Source organism: Narcine bancroftii, chromosome 13, assembly GCF_036971445.1.
Source record: "Narcine bancroftii isolate sNarBan1 chromosome 13, sNarBan1.hap1, whole genome shotgun sequence".
Taxonomy (NCBI): domain Eukaryota; kingdom Metazoa; phylum Chordata; class Chondrichthyes; order Torpediniformes; family Narcinidae; genus Narcine; species Narcine bancroftii.
In genome coordinates this window covers 91,556,081-91,576,154 of record NC_091481.1, presented here as the reverse complement: position 1 = coordinate 91,576,154, position 20,074 = coordinate 91,556,081, and positions in this window count along the sequence as shown.

Below are 20,074 nucleotides of genomic sequence, written 5' to 3'. Positions count from 1 at the left end.
ATCAGAGGCAGGGAATCTGAGGCAGGGAATCTGAGGCGGGGAATCTGAGGCGGGGAATCTGAGGCGGGGAATCTGAGGCGGGGAACCTGATGCGGGGAATCTGAGGCGGGGAATCTGAGGCGGGGAATCTGAGGCGGGGAATCTGAGGCGGGGAATCTGAGGCGGGGAATCTGAGGCCTTTAATCTGAGGCGGGGAATCTCAGGCAGGGAATCAGAGCCGGGAAATCTGAGGCGGGGAATCAGAGGCGGGGAATCAGAGGCGGGGAAACAGAGACAGGGAATCAGAGTCCGGGATTCAGAGGCGGGGAATCAGAGGCGGGGAATAAGAGGCGGGGAATCAAAGGCGGGGAATCAGAGGCGGGGAATCTGAGGCAGGGAATCTGAGGCAGGGAATCTGAGGCAGGGAATCAGAGGCGGGGAATCAGAGGCAGGGAATCAGAGGCGGGGAATCAGAGGCAGGGAATCTGAGGCAGGGAATCTGATGCAGGGAATCAGAGCCGGGGAATCTGAGGCAGGGAATCAGAGGCGGGGAATCAGAGGCGGGGAATCAGAGGCGGGGAATATGAGGCGGGGAATCAGAGGCGGGGAATCAGAGGCAGGGAATCTGAGGCAGGGAATCTGAGGCAGGGAATCTGAGGCAGGGAATCAGAGGCGGGGCATCAGAGGCAGGGAATCAGAGGCGGGGAATCAGAGGCGGGGAATCAGCGGGAGGAAAAGAGATGTGGGGAAAGAGAGGCAGAGAAAGAGGCGCGGAAATAGAGGCAGGGAAAGAGAGGCGGGGAACGAAAGGTTGGGAATCAGAGGCGGGGAAACAGGCGGGTAAACAGAGGCAGTTAAACATAGGTGGATAAATAGAGGCGGGGAAAGAGGCGGGCAAAACATAGTGGTTGGAACTTGTGTGTTTAAAATGAGGTACACAAAACAGATCAAACAGTGTTGTTGAAATTGAGGGAGGGAAAGACAGACATGGAAAGAGTGGAGGGGAAAGAGTGGAGGCGAAAGAGAGGCGTCGAGACAGAGGTGGGGAATCAGAGGCGTGGAATCAGAGGCGGTGAAACAGGTGTGTAAACAGAGGCGGGTAAACATAGGCGGAAAAATAGAGGCGGGGAAAGTGATGGGTGAAACATAGTGGTTGGAACTTGTGTGTTGAAAATGAGGTACACAGAACAGATCAAACAGAGTTGTTGAAATTGAGGGAGGGAAAGAGAGGCGCGGAAAGAGTGTAGGGGAAAAAGCGGAGGCGAAAGAGAGGCATACAGACAGAGGTGGGGAATCAGAGGCGGGGAATCAGAGGCGGGGCATCAGAGGCAGGGAATCAGAGGCGGGGAATCAGAGGCGGGGAATCAGCGGGAGGAAAAGAGATGTGGGGAAAGAGAGTCAGAGAAAGAGGCGCGGAAATAGAGGCAGGGAAAGAGAGGCGGGGAATGAAAGGTGGGGAATCAGAGGCGGGGAAACAGGCGGGTAAACAGAGGCAGTTAAACATAGGTGGATAAATAGAGGCGGGGAAAGAGGCGGGCAAAACATAGTGGTTGGAACTTGTGTGTTTAAAATGAGGTACACAAAACAGATCAAACAGTGTTGTTGAAATTGAGGGAGGGAAAGACAGACACGGAAAGAGTGGAGGGGAAAGAGTGGAGGCGAAAGTGAGGCGTCGAGACAGAGGTGGGGAATCAGAGGCGGGGAATCAGAGGCGGTGAAACAGGTGAATAAACAGAGGCGGGTAAACATAGGCGGAAAAATAGAGGCGGGGAAAGTGATGGTTGAAACATAGTGGTTGGAACTTGTGTGTTGAAAATGAGGTACAGAGAACAGATCAAACAGAGTTGTTGAAATTGAGGGAGGGAAAGAGAGGCGCGGAAAGAGTGTAGGGGAAAAAGCGGAGGCGAAAAAGAGGCATACAGACAGAGGTGGGGAATCAGAGGCGGGGAATCAGAGGCGGAAATCAGAGGCGGTGAATCAGAGGCGGGGAATCAGAGGTGGGCAATCAGTGGCAGGCAATCAGAGGTGGGGAATCAGAGGCGGGGAATAAGAGGCCTGGAATCAGAGGCGGGGAATCAGAGGCGTGGAATCAGAGGCGGGGAATCAGAGGCGGGGAATCAGAGGCGGGGAAACAGAGGCGGGGAATCAGAGGCGGGGATTCAGAGGCGGGGATTCAGAGGCTGGGAATCAGAGGCGGGGAATCAGAGGCGGGGAATCAGAGGCGGGGAATCGGAGGCAGGGAATCTGAGGCAGGGAATCTGAGGCAGGGAATCTGAGGCAGGGAATCTGAGGCAGGGAATCTGAGGCGGAGAATCTGAGGTGGTAAATCTGTGTCGGGGTATCTGAGGCAGGGAATCTGAGGCAGTGAATCAGAGGCATGGAATCAGAGGCGGGTTATCAGAGGGGGCAAATGAGATGTGGGAAACTAGATGCAGAGAAAGAGGCACGGAAATAGAGGCAGGCAAAGAGAGGCAGGGGATCAGAGGCAGGGAATCAGAGGCGGGGAATCAGAGACACGGAAAGAGAGGCGTGGAATCAGAGGTGCGGAATCAGAGGCAGGGAATGAGAGGCAGGGAATCAGAGGAAGGCAATCAGAGGCAGGGAATCTGAGGCAGGGAATCTGAGGCGGGGAATCTGAGGCAGGGAATCTGAGGCAAGGAATCTGAGGCGGGGAATCTGAGGCGGGGAATCTGAGGCGGGGAATCAGAGACACGGAAAGAGAGGCGTGGAATCAGAGGTGCGGAATCAGAGGCAGGGAATGAGAGGCAGGGAATCAGAGGCGGGGAATCAGAGGCGGGGAATAAGAGGTGGGGAATCAGAGGCGGGGAATCAGAGGCAGGGAATCTGAGGCAAGGAATCTGAGGCAGGGAATCTGAGGCAGGGAATCAGAGGCGGGGAATCAGAGGCGGGGAATGAGAGGCGGGGAATCAGAGGTATGGAATCAGAGGCGGGTTATCAGTGGGGGCAAATGAGATGTGGGAAACTAGATGGAGAGAAAGAGGCACCGAAATAGAGGCAGGCAAAGAGAGGCAGGGGATCAGAGGCAGGGAATCAGAGGCGGGGAATCAGAGACACGGAAAGAGAGGCGTGGAATCAGAGGTGCGGAATCAGAGGCAGGGAATGAGAGGCAGGGAATCAGAGGAAGGCAATCAGAGGCAGGGAATCTGAGGCAGGGAATCTGAGGCGGGGAATCTGAGGCAGGGAATCTGAGGCGGGGAATAAGAGGCGGGGAATCAAAGGCGGGGAATCAGATGCGGGGAATCTGAGGCAGGGAATCTGAGGCAGGGAATCTGAGGCAGGGAATCAGAGGCGGGGAATCAGAGGCAGGGAATCAGAGGCGGGGAATCAGAGGCAGGGAATCTGAGGCAGGGAATCTGATGCAGGGAATCAGAGCCGGGGAAACTGAGGCAGGGAATCAGAGGCGGGGAATCTGAGGCGGGGAATCTGAGACGGGGAACCTGAGGCGGGGAATCTGAGGCGGGGAATCCGAGGCGGGGAATCTGAGGCAGGGAATCTGATGCGGGGAATCTCAGGCAGGGAATCTCAGGCAGGGAATCAGAGCCGGGAAATCTGAGGCGGGGAATCAGAGGCGGGGAATCAGAGGCGGGGAAACAGAGGCAGGGAATCAGAGGCGGGGAATCAGAGGCGGGGAATCAGAGGCGGGGAATAAGAGGCCTGGAATCAGAGGCGGGGAATCAGAGGCGTGGAATCAGAGGCGGGGAATCAGAGGCGGGGAATCAGAGGCGGGGAAACAGAGGCGGGGAATCAGAGGCGGGGATTCAGAGGCGGGGATTCAGAGGCTGGGAATCAGAGGCGGGGAATCAGAGGCGGGGAATCAGAGGCGGGGAATCGGAGGCAGGGAATCTGAGGCAGGGAATCTGAGGCAGGGAATCTGTGTCGGGGTATCTGAGGCAGGGAATCTGAGGCAGTGAATCAGAGGCATGGAATCAGAGGCGGGTTATCAGAGGGGGCAAATGAGATGTGGGAAACTAGATGCAGAGAAAGAGGCACGGAAATAGAGGCAGGCAAAGAGAGTCAGGGGATCAGAGGCAGGGAATCAGAGGCGGGGAATCAGAGACACGGAAAGAGAGGCGTGGAATCAGAGGTGCGGAATCAGAGGCAGGGAATGAGAGGCAGGGAATCAGAGGCGGGGAATCAGAGGCGGGGAATAAGAGGTGGGGAATCAGAGGCGGGGAATCAGAGGCAGGGAATCTGAGGCAAGGAATCTGAGGCAGGGAATCTGAGGCAGGGAATCAGAGGCGGGGAATCAGAGGCGGGGAATGAGAGGCGGGGAATCAGAGGTATGGAATCAGAGGCGGGTTATCAGTGGGGGCAAATGAGATGTGGGAAACTAGATGCAGAGAAAGAGGCACCGAAATAGAGGCAGGCAAAGAGAGGCAGGGGATCAGAGGCAGGGAATCTGAGGCAGGGAATCTGAGGCGGGGAATCTGAGGCAGGGAATCTGAGGCAAGGAATCTGAGGCGGGGAATCTGAGGCGGGGAATCTGAGGCGGGGAATCTGAGGCGGGGAATCTGAGGCAGGGAATCTGAGGCGGGGAATCTGAGGCGGGGAATCTGAGGCGGGGAATCTGAGGCAGGGAATCTGAGGCGGGGAATCTGAGGCGGGGAATCAGAGGCGGGGAATCTGAGGCAGGGAATCTGAGGCGGGGATTCTGAGGCATGGAATCTCAGGCAGGGAATCAGAGCCGGGGAATCTGAGGCGGGGAATCAGACGCGGGGAATCAGAGGCGGGGAAACAGAGGCAGGGAATCAGAGGCGGGGAATCAGAGGCGGGGAATCAGAGGCGGGGAATAAGAGGTGGGGAATCAGAGGCGGGGAATCAGAGGCAGGGAAACAGAGGCAGGGAATCAGAGGCGGGGAATCAGAGGCGGGGAATCAGAGGCGGGGAATAAGAGGTGGGGAAACAGAGGCGGGGAATCAGAGGCAGGGAATCTGAGGCAAGGAATCTGAGGCAGGGAATCTGAGGCAGGGAATCAGAGGCGGGGAATCAGAGGCGGGGAATCAGAGGCGGGGAATCAGAGGCATGGAATCAGAGGCGGGTTATCAGAGGGGGCAAATGAGATGTGGGAAACTAGATGCAGAGAAAGAGGCACGGAAATAGAGGCAGGCAAAGAGAGGCAGGGTATCAGAGGCAGGGAATCAGAGGCGGGGAATCAGAGACACGGAAAGAGAGGCGTGGAATCAGAGGTGCGGAATCAGAGGCAGGGAATTAGAGGCAGGGAATCAGAGGCAGGGAATCAGAGGCAGGAAATCAGAGGCAGGGAATCAGAGGCAGGGAATCAGAGGAAGGCAATCAGAGGCAGGGAATATGAGGCAGGGAATCTGAGGCGGGGAATCTGAGGCGGGGAATCTGAGGCGGGGAATCTGAGATGGGGAATCTGAGGCGGGGAATATGAGGTGGGGAATCTGAGGCGGGGAATCTGAGGCGGGGAATCTGAGGCGGGGAATCTCAGGCAGGGAATCTCAGGCAGGGAATTAGAGCCGGGAAATCTGATGCGGGGAATCAGAGGCGGGGAATCAGAGGCGGGGAAACAGAGGCAGGGAATCAGAGGCGGGGAATCAGAGGCGGGGAATCAGAGGCGGGGAATAAGAGGCGGGGAATCAGAGGCGGGGAATCAGAGGCAGGGAATCTGAGGCAGGGAATCTGAGGCAGGGAATCTGAGGCAGGGATTCTGAGGCAGGGAATCAGAGGCGGGGAATCAGAGGCAGGGAATCAGAGGCGGGGAATCAGAGGCGGGGATTCAGAGGCATGGCATCAGAGGCGGGTTATCAGAGGGGGAAAATGAGATGTGGGAAACTAGATGCAGAGAAAGAGGCACCGAAATAGAGGCAGGCAAAGAGAGGCAGGGTATCAGAGGCAGGGAATCAGATGCGGGGAATCAGAGATACGGAAAGAGAGGCGTGGAATCAGAGGCTCGGAATCAGAGGCAGGGAATCAGAGGCAGGGAATCAGAGGCAGGGAATCAGAGGCAGGGAATCTGAGGCAAGGAATCTGAGGCGGGGAATCTGAGGCGGGGAATCTGAGGCGGGGAATCTGAGGCGGAGAAACTGAGGCGGGGAATCTGAGGCGGGGAATCTGAGGCGGGGAATCTGAGGCGGGGAATCTGAGGCGGGGAATCTGAGGCGGGGAATCTGAGGTGGGGAATCTGAGGCAGGGAATCAGAGGCAGGGAATCAGAGGCAGGGAATCAGAGGCAGGGAATCAGAGGCAGGGAATCAGAGGCAGGGAATCAGAGGAAGGCAATCAGAGGCAGGGAATCTGAGGCAGGGAATCTGAGGCGGGGAATCTGAGGCGGGGAATCTGAGGCGGGGAATCTGAGACGGGGAACCTGAGGCGGGGAATCTGAGGCGGGGAATCCGAGGCGGGGAATCTGAGGCAGGGAATCTGATGCGGGGAATCTCAGGCAGGGAATCTCAGGCAGGGAATCAGAGCCGGGAAATCTGAGGCGGGGAATCAGAGGCGGGGAATCAGAGGCGGGGAAACAGAGGCAGGGAATCAGAGGCGGGGAATCAGAGGCGGGGAATCAGAGGCGGGGAATAAGAGGCGGGGAATCAGAGGCGGGGAATCAGAGGCAGGGAATCTGAGGCAGGGAATCTGAGGCAGGGAATCTGAGGCAGGGAATCTGAGGCAGGGAATCAGAGGCGGGGAATCAAAGGCAGGGAATCAGAGGTGGGGAATCAAAGGCGGGGAATCAGAGGCATGGAATCAGAGGCGGGTTATCAGAGGGGGCAAATGAGATGTGGGAAACTAGATGCAGAGAAAGAGGCACCGAAATAGAGGCAGGCAAAGAGAGGCAGGGTATCAGAGGCAGGGAATCAGAGGCGGGGAATCAGAGATACGGAAAGAGAGGCGTGGAATCAGAGGCGCGGAATCAGAGGCAGGGAATCAGAGGCAGGGAATCAGAGGCAGGGAATCAGAGGCAGTGATTCAGAGGCAGGGAATCAGAGGCAGGGTATCAGAGGCAGGCAATCAGAGGCAGGGAATCTGAGGCAGGGAATCTGAGGCGGGGAATCTGAGGCGGGGAATCTGAGGCGGGGAATCTGAGGCGGGGAACCTGATGCGGGGAATCTGAGGCGGGGAATCTGAGGCGGGGAATCTGAGGCGGGGAATCTGAGGCGGGGAATCTGAGGCGGGGAATCTGAGGCCTTTAATCTGAGGCGGGGAATCTCAGGCAGGGAATCAGAGCCGGGAAATCTGAGGCGGGGAATCAGAGGCGGGGAATCAGAGGCGGGGAAACAGAGACAGGGAATCAGAGTCCGGGATTCAGAGGCGGGGAATCAGAGGCGGGGAATAAGAGGCGGGGAATCAAAGGCGGGGAATCAGAGGCGGGGAATCTGAGGCAGGGAATCTGAGGCAGGGAATCTGAGGCAGGGAATCAGAGGCGGGGAATCAGAGGCAGGGAATCAGAGGCGGGGAATCAGAGGCAGGGAATCTGAGGCAGGGAATCTGATGCAGGGAATCAGAGCCGGGGAATCTGAGGCAGGGAATCAGAGGCGGGGAATCAGAGGCGGGGAATCAGAGGCGGGGAATATGAGGCGGGGAATCAGAGGCGGGGAATCAGAGGCAGGGAATCTGAGGCAGGGAATCTGAGGCAGGGAATCTGAGGCAGGGAATCAGAGGCGGGGCATCAGAGGCAGGGAATCAGAGGCGGGGAATCAGAGGCGGGGAATCAGCGGGAGGAAAAGAGATGTGGGGAAAGAGAGGCAGAGAAAGAGGCGCGGAAATAGAGGCAGGGAAAGAGAGGCGGGGAACGAAAGGTTGGGAATCAGAGGCGGGGAAACAGGCGGGTAAACAGAGGCAGTTAAACATAGGTGGATAAATAGAGGCGGGGAAAGAGGCGGGCAAAACATAGTGGTTGGAACTTGTGTGTTTAAAATGAGGTACACAAAACAGATCAAACAGTGTTGTTGAAATTGAGGGAGGGAAAGACAGACATGGAAAGAGTGGAGGGGAAAGAGTGGAGGCGAAAGAGAGGCGTCGAGACAGAGGTGGGGAATCAGAGGCGTGGAATCAGAGGCGGTGAAACAGGTGTGTAAACAGAGGCGGGTAAACATAGGCGGAAAAATAGAGGCGGGGAAAGTGATGGGTGAAACATAGTGGTTGGAACTTGTGTGTTGAAAATGAGGTACACAGAACAGATCAAACAGAGTTGTTGAAATTGAGGGAGGGAAAGAGAGGCGCGGAAAGAGTGTAGGGGAAAAAGCGGAGGCGAAAGAGAGGCATACAGACAGAGGTGGGGAATCAGAGGCGGGGAATCAGAGGCGGGGCATCAGAGGCAGGGAATCAGAGGCGGGGAATCAGAGGCGGGGAATCAGCGGGAGGAAAAGAGATGTGGGGAAAGAGAGTCAGAGAAAGAGGCGCGGAAATAGAGGCAGGGAAAGAGAGGCGGGGAATGAAAGGTGGGGAATCAGAGGCGGGGAAACAGGCGGGTAAACAGAGGCAGTTAAACATAGGTGGATAAATAGAGGCGGGGAAAGAGGCGGGCAAAACATAGTGGTTGGAACTTGTGTGTTTAAAATGAGGTACACAAAACAGATCAAACAGTGTTGTTGAAATTGAGGGAGGGAAAGACAGACACGGAAAGAGTGGAGGGGAAAGAGTGGAGGCGAAAGTGAGGCGTCGAGACAGAGGTGGGGAATCAGAGGCGGGGAATCAGAGGCGGTGAAACAGGTGAATAAACAGAGGCGGGTAAACATAGGCGGAAAAATAGAGGCGGGGAAAGTGATGGTTGAAACATAGTGGTTGGAACTTGTGTGTTGAAAATGAGGTACAGAGAACAGATCAAACAGAGTTGTTGAAATTGAGGGAGGGAAAGAGAGGCGCGGAAAGAGTGTAGGGGAAAAAGCGGAGGCGAAAAAGAGGCATACAGACAGAGGTGGGGAATCAGAGGCGGGGAATCAGAGGCGGAAATCAGAGGCGGTGAATCAGAGGCGGGGAATCAGAGGTGGGCAATCAGTGGCAGGCAATCAGAGGTGGGGAATCAGAGGCGGGGAATAAGAGGCCTGGAATCAGAGGCGGGGAATCAGAGGCGTGGAATCAGAGGCGGGGAATCAGAGGCGGGGAATCAGAGGCGGGGAAACAGAGGCGGGGAATCAGAGGCGGGGATTCAGAGGCGGGGATTCAGAGGCTGGGAATCAGAGGCGGGGAATCAGAGGCGGGGAATCAGAGGCGGGGAATCGGAGGCAGGGAATCTGAGGCAGGGAATCTGAGGCAGGGAATCTGAGGCAGGGAATCTGAGGCAGGGAATCTGAGGCGGAGAATCTGAGGTGGTAAATCTGTGTCGGGGTATCTGAGGCAGGGAATCTGAGGCAGTGAATCAGAGGCATGGAATCAGAGGCGGGTTATCAGAGGGGGCAAATGAGATGTGGGAAACTAGATGCAGAGAAAGAGGCACGGAAATAGAGGCAGGCAAAGAGAGGCAGGGGATCAGAGGCAGGGAATCAGAGGCGGGGAATCAGAGACACGGAAAGAGAGGCGTGGAATCAGAGGTGCGGAATCAGAGGCAGGGAATGAGAGGCAGGGAATCAGAGGAAGGCAATCAGAGGCAGGGAATCTGAGGCAGGGAATCTGAGGCGGGGAATCTGAGGCAGGGAATCTGAGGCAAGGAATCTGAGGCGGGGAATCTGAGGCGGGGAATCTGAGGCGGGGAATCAGAGACACGGAAAGAGAGGCGTGGAATCAGAGGTGCGGAATCAGAGGCAGGGAATGAGAGGCAGGGAATCAGAGGCGGGGAATCAGAGGCGGGGAATAAGAGGTGGGGAATCAGAGGCGGGGAATCAGAGGCAGGGAATCTGAGGCAAGGAATCTGAGGCAGGGAATCTGAGGCAGGGAATCAGAGGCGGGGAATCAGAGGCGGGGAATGAGAGGCGGGGAATCAGAGGTATGGAATCAGAGGCGGGTTATCAGTGGGGGCAAATGAGATGTGGGAAACTAGATGGAGAGAAAGAGGCACCGAAATAGAGGCAGGCAAAGAGAGGCAGGGGATCAGAGGCAGGGAATCAGAGGCGGGGAATCAGAGACACGGAAAGAGAGGCGTGGAATCAGAGGTGCGGAATCAGAGGCAGGGAATGAGAGGCAGGGAATCAGAGGAAGGCAATCAGAGGCAGGGAATCTGAGGCAGGGAATCTGAGGCGGGGAATCTGAGGCAGGGAATCTGAGGCGGGGAATAAGAGGCGGGGAATCAAAGGCGGGGAATCAGATGCGGGGAATCTGAGGCAGGGAATCTGAGGCAGGGAATCTGAGGCAGGGAATCAGAGGCGGGGAATCAGAGGCAGGGAATCAGAGGCGGGGAATCAGAGGCAGGGAATCTGAGGCAGGGAATCTGATGCAGGGAATCAGAGCCGGGGAAACTGAGGCAGGGAATCAGAGGCGGGGAATCAGAGGCGGGGAATCAGAGGCGGGGAATAAGAGGCGGGGAATCAGAGGCGGGGAATCAGAGGCAGGGAATCTGAGGCAGGGAATCTGAGGCAGGGAATCTGAGGCAGGGAATCAGAGGCGGGGCATCAGAGGCAGGGAATCAGAGGCGGGGAATCAGAGGCGGGGAATCAGCGGGAGGAAAAGAGATGTGGGGAAAGAGAGGCAGAGAAAGAGGCGCGGAAATAGAGGCAGGGAAAGAGAGGCGGGGAACGAAAGGTGGGGAATCAGAGGCGGGGAAACAGGCGGGTAAACAGAGGCAGTTAAACATAGGTGGATAAATAGAGGCGGGGAAAGAGGCGGGCAAAACATAGTGGTTGGAACTTGTGTGTTTAAAATGAGGTACACAAAACAGATCAAACAGTGTTGTTGAAATTGAGGGAGGAAAAGACAGACATGGAAAGAGTGGAGGGGAAAGAGTGGAGGTGAAAGAGAGGCGTCGAGACAGAGGTGGGGAATCAGAGGCGTGGAATCAGAGGCGGTGAAACAGGTGTGTAAACAGAGGCGGGTAAACATAGGCGGAAAAATAGAGGCGGGGAAAGTGATGGGTGAAACATAGTGGTTGGAACTTGTGTGTTGAAAATGAGGTACACAGAACAGATCAAACAGAGTTGTTGAAATTGAGGGAGGGAAAGAGAGGCGCGGAAAGAGTGTAGGGGAAAAAGCGGAGGCGGAAGAGAGGCATACAGACAGAGGTGGGGAATCAGAGGCGGGGAATCAGAGGCGGGGCATCAGAGGCAGGGAATCAGAGGCGGGGAATCAGAGGCGGGGAATCAGCGGGAGGAAAAGAGATGTGGGGAAAGAGAGGCAGAGAAAGAGGCGCGGAAATAGAGGCAGGGAAAGAGAGGCGGGGAATGAAAGGTGGGGAATCAGAGGCGGGGAAACAGGCGGGTAAACAGAGGCAGTTAAACATAGGTGGATAAATAGAGGCGGGGAAAGAGGCGGGCAAAACATAGTGGTTGGAACTTGTGTGTTTAAAATGAGGTACACAAAACAGATCAAACAGTGTTGTTGAAATTGAGGGAGGGAAAGACAGACACGGAAAGAGTGGAGGGGAAAGAGTGGAGGCGAAAGTGAGGCGTCGAGACAGAGGTGGGGAATCAGAGGCGGGGAATCAGAGTCGGTGAAACAGGTGAATAAACAGAGGCGGGTAAACATAGGCGGAAAAATAGAGGCGGGGAAAGTGATGGTTGAAACATAGTGGTTGGAACTTGTGTGTTGAAAATGAGGTACAGAGAACAGATCAAACAGAGTTGTTGAAATTGAGGGAGGGAAAGAGAGGCGCGGAAAGAGTGTAGGGGAAAAAGCGGAGGCGAAAGAGAGGCATACAGACAGAGGTGGGGAATCAGAGGCGGGGAATCAGAGGCGGAAATCAGAGGCGGTGAATCAGAGGCGGGGAATCAGAGGTGGGCAATCAGTGGCAGGCAATCAGAGGTGGGGAATCAGAGGCGGGGAATAAGAGGCCTGGAATCAGAGGCGGGGAATCAGAGGCGTGGAATCAGAGGCGGGGAATCAGAGGCGGGGAAACAGAGGCGGGGAATCAGAGGCGGGGATTCAGAGGCGGGGATTCAGAGGCTGGGAATCAGAGGCGGGGAATCAGAGGCGGGGAATCTGAGGCAGGGAATCTGAGGCAGGGAATCTGAGGCGGAGAATCTGAGGTGGTAAATCTGTGTCGGGGTATCTGAGGCAGGGAATCTGAGGCAGTGAATCAGAGGCATGGAATCAGAGGCGGGTTATCAGAGGGGGCAAATGAGATGTGGGAAACTAGATGCAGAGAAAGAGGCACGGAAATAGAGGCAGGCAAAGAGAGGCAGCGGATCAGAGGCAGGGAATCAGAGGCGGGGAATCAGAGACACGGAAAGAGAGGCGTGGAATCAGAGGTGCGGAATCAGAGGCAGGGAATGAGAGGCAGGGAATCAGAGGAAGGCAATCAGAGGCAGGGAATCTGAGGCAGGGAATCTGAGGCGGGGAATCTGAGGCAGGGAATCTGAGGCAAGGAATCTGAGGCGGGGAATCTGAGGCGGGGAATCTGAGGCGGGGAATCAGAGACACGGAAAGAGAGGCGTGGAATCAGAGGTGCGGAATCAGAGGCAGGGAATGAGAGGCAGGGAATCAGAGGCGGGGAATCAGAGGCGGGGAATAAGAGGTGGGGAATCAGAGGCGGGGAATCAGAGGCAGGGAATCTGAGGCAAGGAATCTGAGGCAGGGAATCTGAGGCAGGGAATCAGAGGCGGGGAATCAGAGGCGGGGAATGATAGGCGGGGAATCAGAGGTATGGAATCAGAGGCGGGTTATCAGTGGGGGCAAATGAGATGTGGGAAACTAGATGGAGAGAAAGAGGCACCGAAATAGAGGCAGGCAAAGAGAGGCAGGGGATCAGAGGCAGGGAATCAGAGGCGGGGAATCAGAGACACGGAAAGAGAGGCGTGGAATCAGAGGTGCGGAATCAGAGGCAGGGAATGAGAGGCAGGGAATCAGAGGAAGGCAATCAGAGGCAGGGAATCTGAGGCAGGGAATCTGAGGCGGGGAATCTGAGGCAGGGAATCTGAGGCAAGGAATCTGAGGCGGGGAATCTGAGGCGGGGAATCTGAGGCGGGGAATCTGAGGCGGGGAATCTGAGGCAGGGAATCTGAGGCGGGGAATCTGAGGCGGGGAATCTGAGGCGGGGAATCTGAGGCAGGGAATCTGAGGCGGGGAATCTGAGGCGGGGAATCAGAGGCGGGGAATCTGAGGCAGGGAATCTGAGGCGGGGATTCTGAGGCATGGAATCTCAGGCAGGGAATCAGAGCCGGGGAATCTGAGGCGGGGAATCAGACGCGGGGAATCAGAGGCGGGGAAACAGAGGCAGGGAATCAGAGGCGGGGAATCAGAGGCGGGGAATCAGAGGCGGGGAATAAGAGGTGGGGAATCAGAGGCGGGGAATCAGAGGCAGGGAAACAGAGGCAGGGAATCAGAGGCGGGGAATCAGAGGCGGGGAATCAGAGGCGGGGAATAAGAGGTGGGGAAACAGAGGCGGGGAATCAGAGGCAGGGAATCTGAGGCAAGGAATCTGAGGCAGGGAATCTGAGGCAGGGAATCAGAGGCATGGAATCAGAGGCGGGTTATCAGAGGGGGCAAATGAGATGTGGGAAACTAGATGCAGAGAAAGAGGCACGGAAATAGAGGCAGGCAAAGAGAGGCAGGGTATCAGAGGCAGGGAATCAGAGGCGGGGAATCAGAGACACGGAAAGAGAGGCGTGGAATCAGAGGTGCGGAATCAGAGGCAGGGAATTAGAGGCAGGGAATCAGAGGCAGGGAATCAGAGGCAGGAAATCAGAGGCAGGGAATCAGAGGCAGGGAATCAGAGGAAGGCAATCAGAGGCAGGGAATATGAGGCAGGGAATCTGAGGCGGGGAATCTGAGGCGGGGAATCTGAGGCGGGGAATCTGAGATGGGGAATCTGAGGCGGGGAATATGAGGCGGGGAATCTGAGGCGGGGAATCTGAGGCGGGGAATCTGAGGCGGGGAATCTCAGGCAGGGAATCTCAGGCAGGGAATTAGAGCCGGGAAATCTGATGCGGGGAATCAGAGGCGGGGAATCAGAGGCGGGGAAACAGAGGCAGGGAATCAGAGGCGGGGAATCAGAGGCGGGGAATCAGAGGCGGGGAATAAGAGGCGGGGAATCAGAGGCAGGGAATCAGAGGCAGGGAATCTGAGGCAGGGAATCTGAGGCAGGGAATCTGAGGCAGGGATTCTGAGGCAGGGAATCAGAGGCGGGGAATCAGAGGCAGGGAATCTGAGGCGGGGAATCAGAGGCGGGGATTCAGAGTCATGGCATCAGAGGCGGGTTATCAGAGGGGGAAAATGAGATGTGGGAAACTAGATGCAGAGAAAGAGGCACCGAAATAGAGGCAGGCAAAGAGAGGCAGGGTATCAGAGGCAGGGAATCAGATGCGGGGAATCAGAGATACGGAAAGAGAGGCGTGGAATCAGAGGCTCGGAATCAGAGGCAGGGAATCAGAGGCAGGGAATCAGAGGCAGGGAATCAGAGGCAGGGAATCTGAGGCAAGGAATCTGAGGCGGGGAATCTGAGGCGGGGAATCTGAGGCGGGGAATCTGAGGCGGAGAATCTGAGGCGGGGAATCTGAGGCGGGGAATCTGAGGCGGGGAATCTGAGGCGGGGAATCTGAGGCAGGGAATCTGAGGCGGGGAATCTGAGGCGGGGAATCTGAGGTGGGGAATCTGAGGCGGGGAATCTGAGGCGGGGAATCTGAGGCGGGGTATGTGAGGCAGGGAATCTCAGGCAGGGAATCAGAGCCGGGGAATCTGAGGCGGGGAATCAGAGGTGGGGAATCAGAGGCGGGGAAACAGAGGCAGGGAATCTGAGGTGGGGAATCTGAGGCAGGGAATCTGAGGCGGGGATTCTGAGGCATGGAATCTCAGGCAGGGAATCAGAGCCGGGGAATCTGAGGCGGGGAATCTGAGGCGGGGAATCTGAGGCAGGGAATCTGAGGCGGGGATTCTGAGGCATGGAATCTCAGGCAGGGAATCAGAGCCGGGGAATCTGAGGCGGGGAATCTGAGGCGGGGAATCTGAGGCGGGGAATCTGAGGCGGGGAATCAGGGGTGGGGAATAAGAGGCGGGGAATAAGAGGTGGGGAATCAGAGGCAGGGAATCTGAGGCAGGGAATCTGAGGCAGGGAATCTGAGGCAGGGAATCAGAGGCGGGGAATCAGAGGCAGGGAATCAGAGGCGGGGAATCAGAGGCGGGGCATCAGCGGGAGGAAAAGAGATGTGGGGAAAGAGAGGCAGAGAAAGAGGCGCAGAAATAGAGGCAGGGAAAGAGAGGCGGGGAATGAAAGGTGGGGAATCAGAGGCGGGGAAACAGGCGGGTAAACAGAGGCAGTTAAACATAGGTGGATAAATAGAGGCGGGGAAAGAGGCGGGCAAAACATAGTGGTTGGAACTTGTGTGTTTAAAATGAGGTACACAAAACAGATCAAACAGTGTTGTTGAAATTGAGGGAGGGAAAGACAGGCACGGAAAGAGTGGAGGGGAAAGAGTGGAGGCGAAAGAGAGGCGTCGAGACAGAGGTGGGGAATCAGAGGCGGGGAATCAGAGGCGGTGAAACAGGTGAATAAACAGAGGCGGGTAAACATAGGCGGAAAAATAGAGGTGGGGAAAGTGATGGGTGAAACATAGTGGTTGGAACTTGTGTGTTGAAAATGAGGTACACAGAACAGATCAAACAGAGTTGTTGAAATTGAGGGAGGGAAAGAGAGGCGCGGAAAGAGTGTAGGGGAAAAAGCGGAGGCGAAAGAGAGGCATACAGACAGAGGTGGGGAATCAGAGGCGGGGAATCAGAGGCGGGGAATCAGAGGCGGGCAATCAGTGGCAGGCAATCAGAGGTGGGGAATCAGAGGCGGGGAATAAGAGGCCTGGAATCAGAGGCGGGGAATCAGAGGCGTGGAATCAGAGGCGGGGAATCTGAGGCAGGGAATCTGAGGCGGGGTACCTGATGCGGGGAATCTGAGGCGGGGAATCTGAGGCGGGGAATCTGAGGCGGGGAATCTGAGGCGGGGAATCTGAGGCGGGGAATCTGAGGCGGGGAATCTGAGGCGTTTAATCTGAGGCGGGGAATCTCAGGCAGGGAATCAGAGCCGGGAAATCTGAGGCGGGGAATCAGAGGCGGGGAATCAGAGGCGGGGAATCAGAGGCGGGGAATCTGAGGCAGGGAATCAGAGGCGGGGAATCTGAGGCGGGGAATCTGAGGCGGGGAATCTGAGGCGGGGAATCTGAGGCGGGGAATCTGAGGAGGGGAATCTGAGGCGGGGAATCTGAGGCGGGGAATCTGAGGCGGGGAATCTGAGGCGGGGAATCTGTGGCGGGGAATCTGAGGCGGGGTATCTGAGGCAGGGAATCTCAGGCAGGGAATCAGAGCCGGGGAATCTGAGGCGGGGAATCAGAGGCGGGGAATCAGAGGCGGGGAAACAGAGGCAGGGAATCAGAGGCGCAGAATCAGAGGTGGGGAATCAGAGGCGGGGAATAAGAGCTGGGGAATCAAAGGCGGGGAATCAGAGGCAGGGAATCTGAGGCAGGGAATCTGAGGCAGGGAATCTGAGGCAGGGAATCAGAGGCGGGGAATCAGAGGCAGGCAATCAGAGGCGGGGAATCAGAGGCAGGGAATCTGAGGCAGGGAATCTGATGCAGGGAATCAGAGCCGGGGAATCTGAGGCAGGGAATCAGAGGTGGGGAATCAGAGGCGGGGAATCAGAGGCGGGGAATAAGAGGCGGGGAATCAGAGGCGGGGAATGAGAGGCAGGGAATCTGAGGCAGGGAATCTGAGGCGGGGAATCTGAGGCAGGGAATCTGAGGCGGGGAATCTCAGGCAGGCAATCTCAGGTAGGGAATCAGAGCCAGGAAATATGAGGCGGGGAATCAGAGGCGGGGAATCAGAGGCGGGGAAACAGAGGCAGGGAATCAGAGGCGGGGAATCAGAGGCGGGGAATCAGAGGCGGGGAATAAGAGGCGGGGAATCAGAGGCGGGGTATCAGAGGCAGGGAATCTGAGGCAGGGAATCTGAGGCAGGGAATCTGAGGCAGGGAATCTGAGGCGGGGAATCAGAGTTGGGGAATCAGAGGCGGGGAATCAGAGGCGGGGAATCAGAGGCGGAGAATCAGAGGCGGGGAATAAGAGGCGGGGAATCAGAGGCGGGGAATCAGAGGCAGGGAATCTGAGGCAGGGAATCTGAGGCGGGAAATCAGAGGCAGGGAATCAGAGGCGGGGAATCATAGGCGGGGAATCAGATGCATGGAATCAGAGGCGGGTTATCAGAGGGGGAAAATGAGATGTGGGAAACTAGATGCAGAGAAAGAGGCACAGAAATAGAGGCAGGCAAAGAGAGGCAGGGTATCAGAGGCGGGGAATCTGAGGCGGGGAATCTGAGGCGTTTAATCTGAGGCGGGGAATCTCAGGCAGGGAATCAGAGCCGGGAAATCTGAGGCGGGGAATCAGAGGCGGGTAATCAGAGGCGGGGAATCAGAGGCGGGGAATCTGAGGCAGGGAATCAGAGGCGGGGAATCAGAGGCGGGGAATCAGAGGCGGGGAATCAGAGGCATGGAATCAGAGGCGGGTTATCAGTGGGGGCAAATGAGATGTGGGAATCTAGATGCAGAGAATGAGGCACCGAAATAGAGGCAGGCAAAGAGAGGCAGGGTATCAGAGGCAGGGAATCAGAGGCGGGGAATCAGAGACACGGAAAGAGAGGCGTGGAATCAGAGGTGCGGAATCAGAGGCAGGGAATGAGAGGCAGGGAATGAGAGGCAGGGAATCAGAGGCAGGGAATCAGAGGCAGGGAATCAGGGGCAGGGAATCAGAGGAAGGCAATCAGAGGCAGGGAATCTGAGGCAGGGAATCTGAGGCGGGGAATCTGAGGCGGGGAATTTGAGGCGGGGAATCTGAGATGGGGAATCTGAGGCGGGGAATCTGAGGCGGGGAATCTGAGGCGGGGAATCTGAGGCAGGGAATCTGAGGTGGGGAATCTCAGGCAGGGAATCTCAGGCAAGGAATCAGAGCCGGGAAATCTGAGGCGGGGAATCAGAGGCGGGGAATCAGAGGCGGGGAAACAGAGGCAGGGAATCAGAGGCGGGGAATCAGAGGCGGGGAATCAGAGGCAGGGAATCTGAGGCAGGGAATCTGAGGCAGGGAATCTGAGGCAGGGAATCTGAGGCAGGGAATCAGAGGCAGGGAATCAGAGGTGGGGAATCAGAGGCAGGGAATCAGAGGCGGGGAATCAGAGGCGGGGAATCAGAGGCATGGAATCAGAGGCGTGTAATCAGAGGGGGCAAATGAGATGTGGGAAACTAGATGCAGAGAAAGTGGCACCGAAATAGAGGCAGGCAAAGAGAGGCAGGGTATCAGAGGCAGGGAATCAGAGGCGGGGAATCAGAGACATGGAAAGAGAGGCGTGGAATCAGAGGTGCGGAATCAGAGGCAGGGAATGAGAGGCAGGGAATGAGAGGCAGGGAATCAGAGGCAGGGAATCAGAGGCAGGGAATCAGAGGCAGGGAATCAGAGGAAGGCAATCAGAGGCAGGGAATCTGAGGCAGGGAATCTGAGGCGGGGAATCTGAGGCGGGGAATTTGAGGCGGGGAATCTGAGGCAGGGAATCTGAGGCAGGGAATCTGAGGCAGGGAATCAGAGGCGGGGCATCAGAGGCAGGGAATCAGAGGCGGGGAATCAGAGGCGGGGAATCAGCGGGAGGAAAAGAGATGTGGGGAAAGAGAGGCAGAGAAAGAGGCGCGGAAATAGAGGCAGGGAAAGAGAGGCGGGGAACGAAAGGTGGGGAATCAGAGGCGGGGAAACAGGCGGGTAAACAGAGGCAGTTAAACATAGGTGGATAAATAGAGGCGGGGAAAGAGGCGGGCAAAACATAGTGGTTGGAACTTGTGTGTTTAAAATGAGGTACACAAAACAGATCAAACAGTGTTGTTGAAATTGAGGGAGGAAAAGACAGACATGGAAAGAGTGGAGGGGAAAGAGTGGAGGTGAAAGAGAGGCGTCGAGACAGAGGTGGGGAATCAGAGGCGTGGAATCAGAGGCGGTGAAACAGGTGTGTAAACAGAGGCGGGTAAACATAGGCGGAAAAATAGAGGCGGGGAAAGTGATGGGTGAAACATAGTGGTTGGAACTTGTGTGTTGAAAATGAGGTACACAGAACAGATCAAACAGAGTTGTTGAAATTGAGGGAGGGAAAGAGAGGCGCGGAAAGAGTGTAGGGGAAAAAGCGGAGGCGAAAGAGAGGCATACAGACAGAGGTGGGGAATCAGAGGCGGGGAATCAGAGGCGGGGCATCAGAGGCAGGGAATCAGAGGCGGGGAATCAGAGGCGGGGAATCAGCGGGAGGAAAAGAGATGTGGGGAAAGAGAGGCAGAGAAAGAGGCGCGGAAATAGAGGCAGGGAAAGAGAGGCGGGGAATGAAAGGTGGGGAATCAGAGGCGGGGAAACAGGCGGGTAAACAGAGGCAGTTAAACATAGGTGGATAAATAGAGGCGGGGAAAGAGGCGGGCAAAACATAGTGGTTGGAACTTGTGTGTTTAAAATGAGGTACACAAAACAGATCAAACAGTGTTGTTGAAATTGAGGGAGGGAAAGACAGACACGGAAAGAGTGGAGGGGAAAGAGTGGAGGCGAAAGTGAGGCGTCGAGACAGAGGTGGGGAATCAGAGGCGGGGAATCAGAGGCGGTGAAACAGGTGAATAAACAGAGGCGGGTAAACATAGGCGGAAAAATAGAGGCGGGGAAAGTGATGGTTGAAACATAGTGGTTGGAACTTGTGTGTTGAAAATGAGGTACAGAGAACAGATCAAACAGAGTTGTTGAAATTGAGGGAGGGAAAGAGAGGCGCGGAAAGAGTGTAGGGGAAAAAGCGGAGGCGAAAGAGAGGCATACAGACAGAGGTGGGGAATCAGAGGCGGGGAATCAGAGGCGGAAATCAGAGGCGGTGAATCAGAGGCGGGGAATCAGAGGTGGGCAATCAGTGGCAGGCAATCAGAGGTGGGGAATCAGAGGCGGGGAATAAGAGGCCTGGAATCAGAGGCGGGGAATCAGAGGCGTGGAATCAGAGGCGGGGAATCAGAGGCGGGGAATCAGAGGCGGGGAAACAGAGGCGGGGAATCAGAGGCG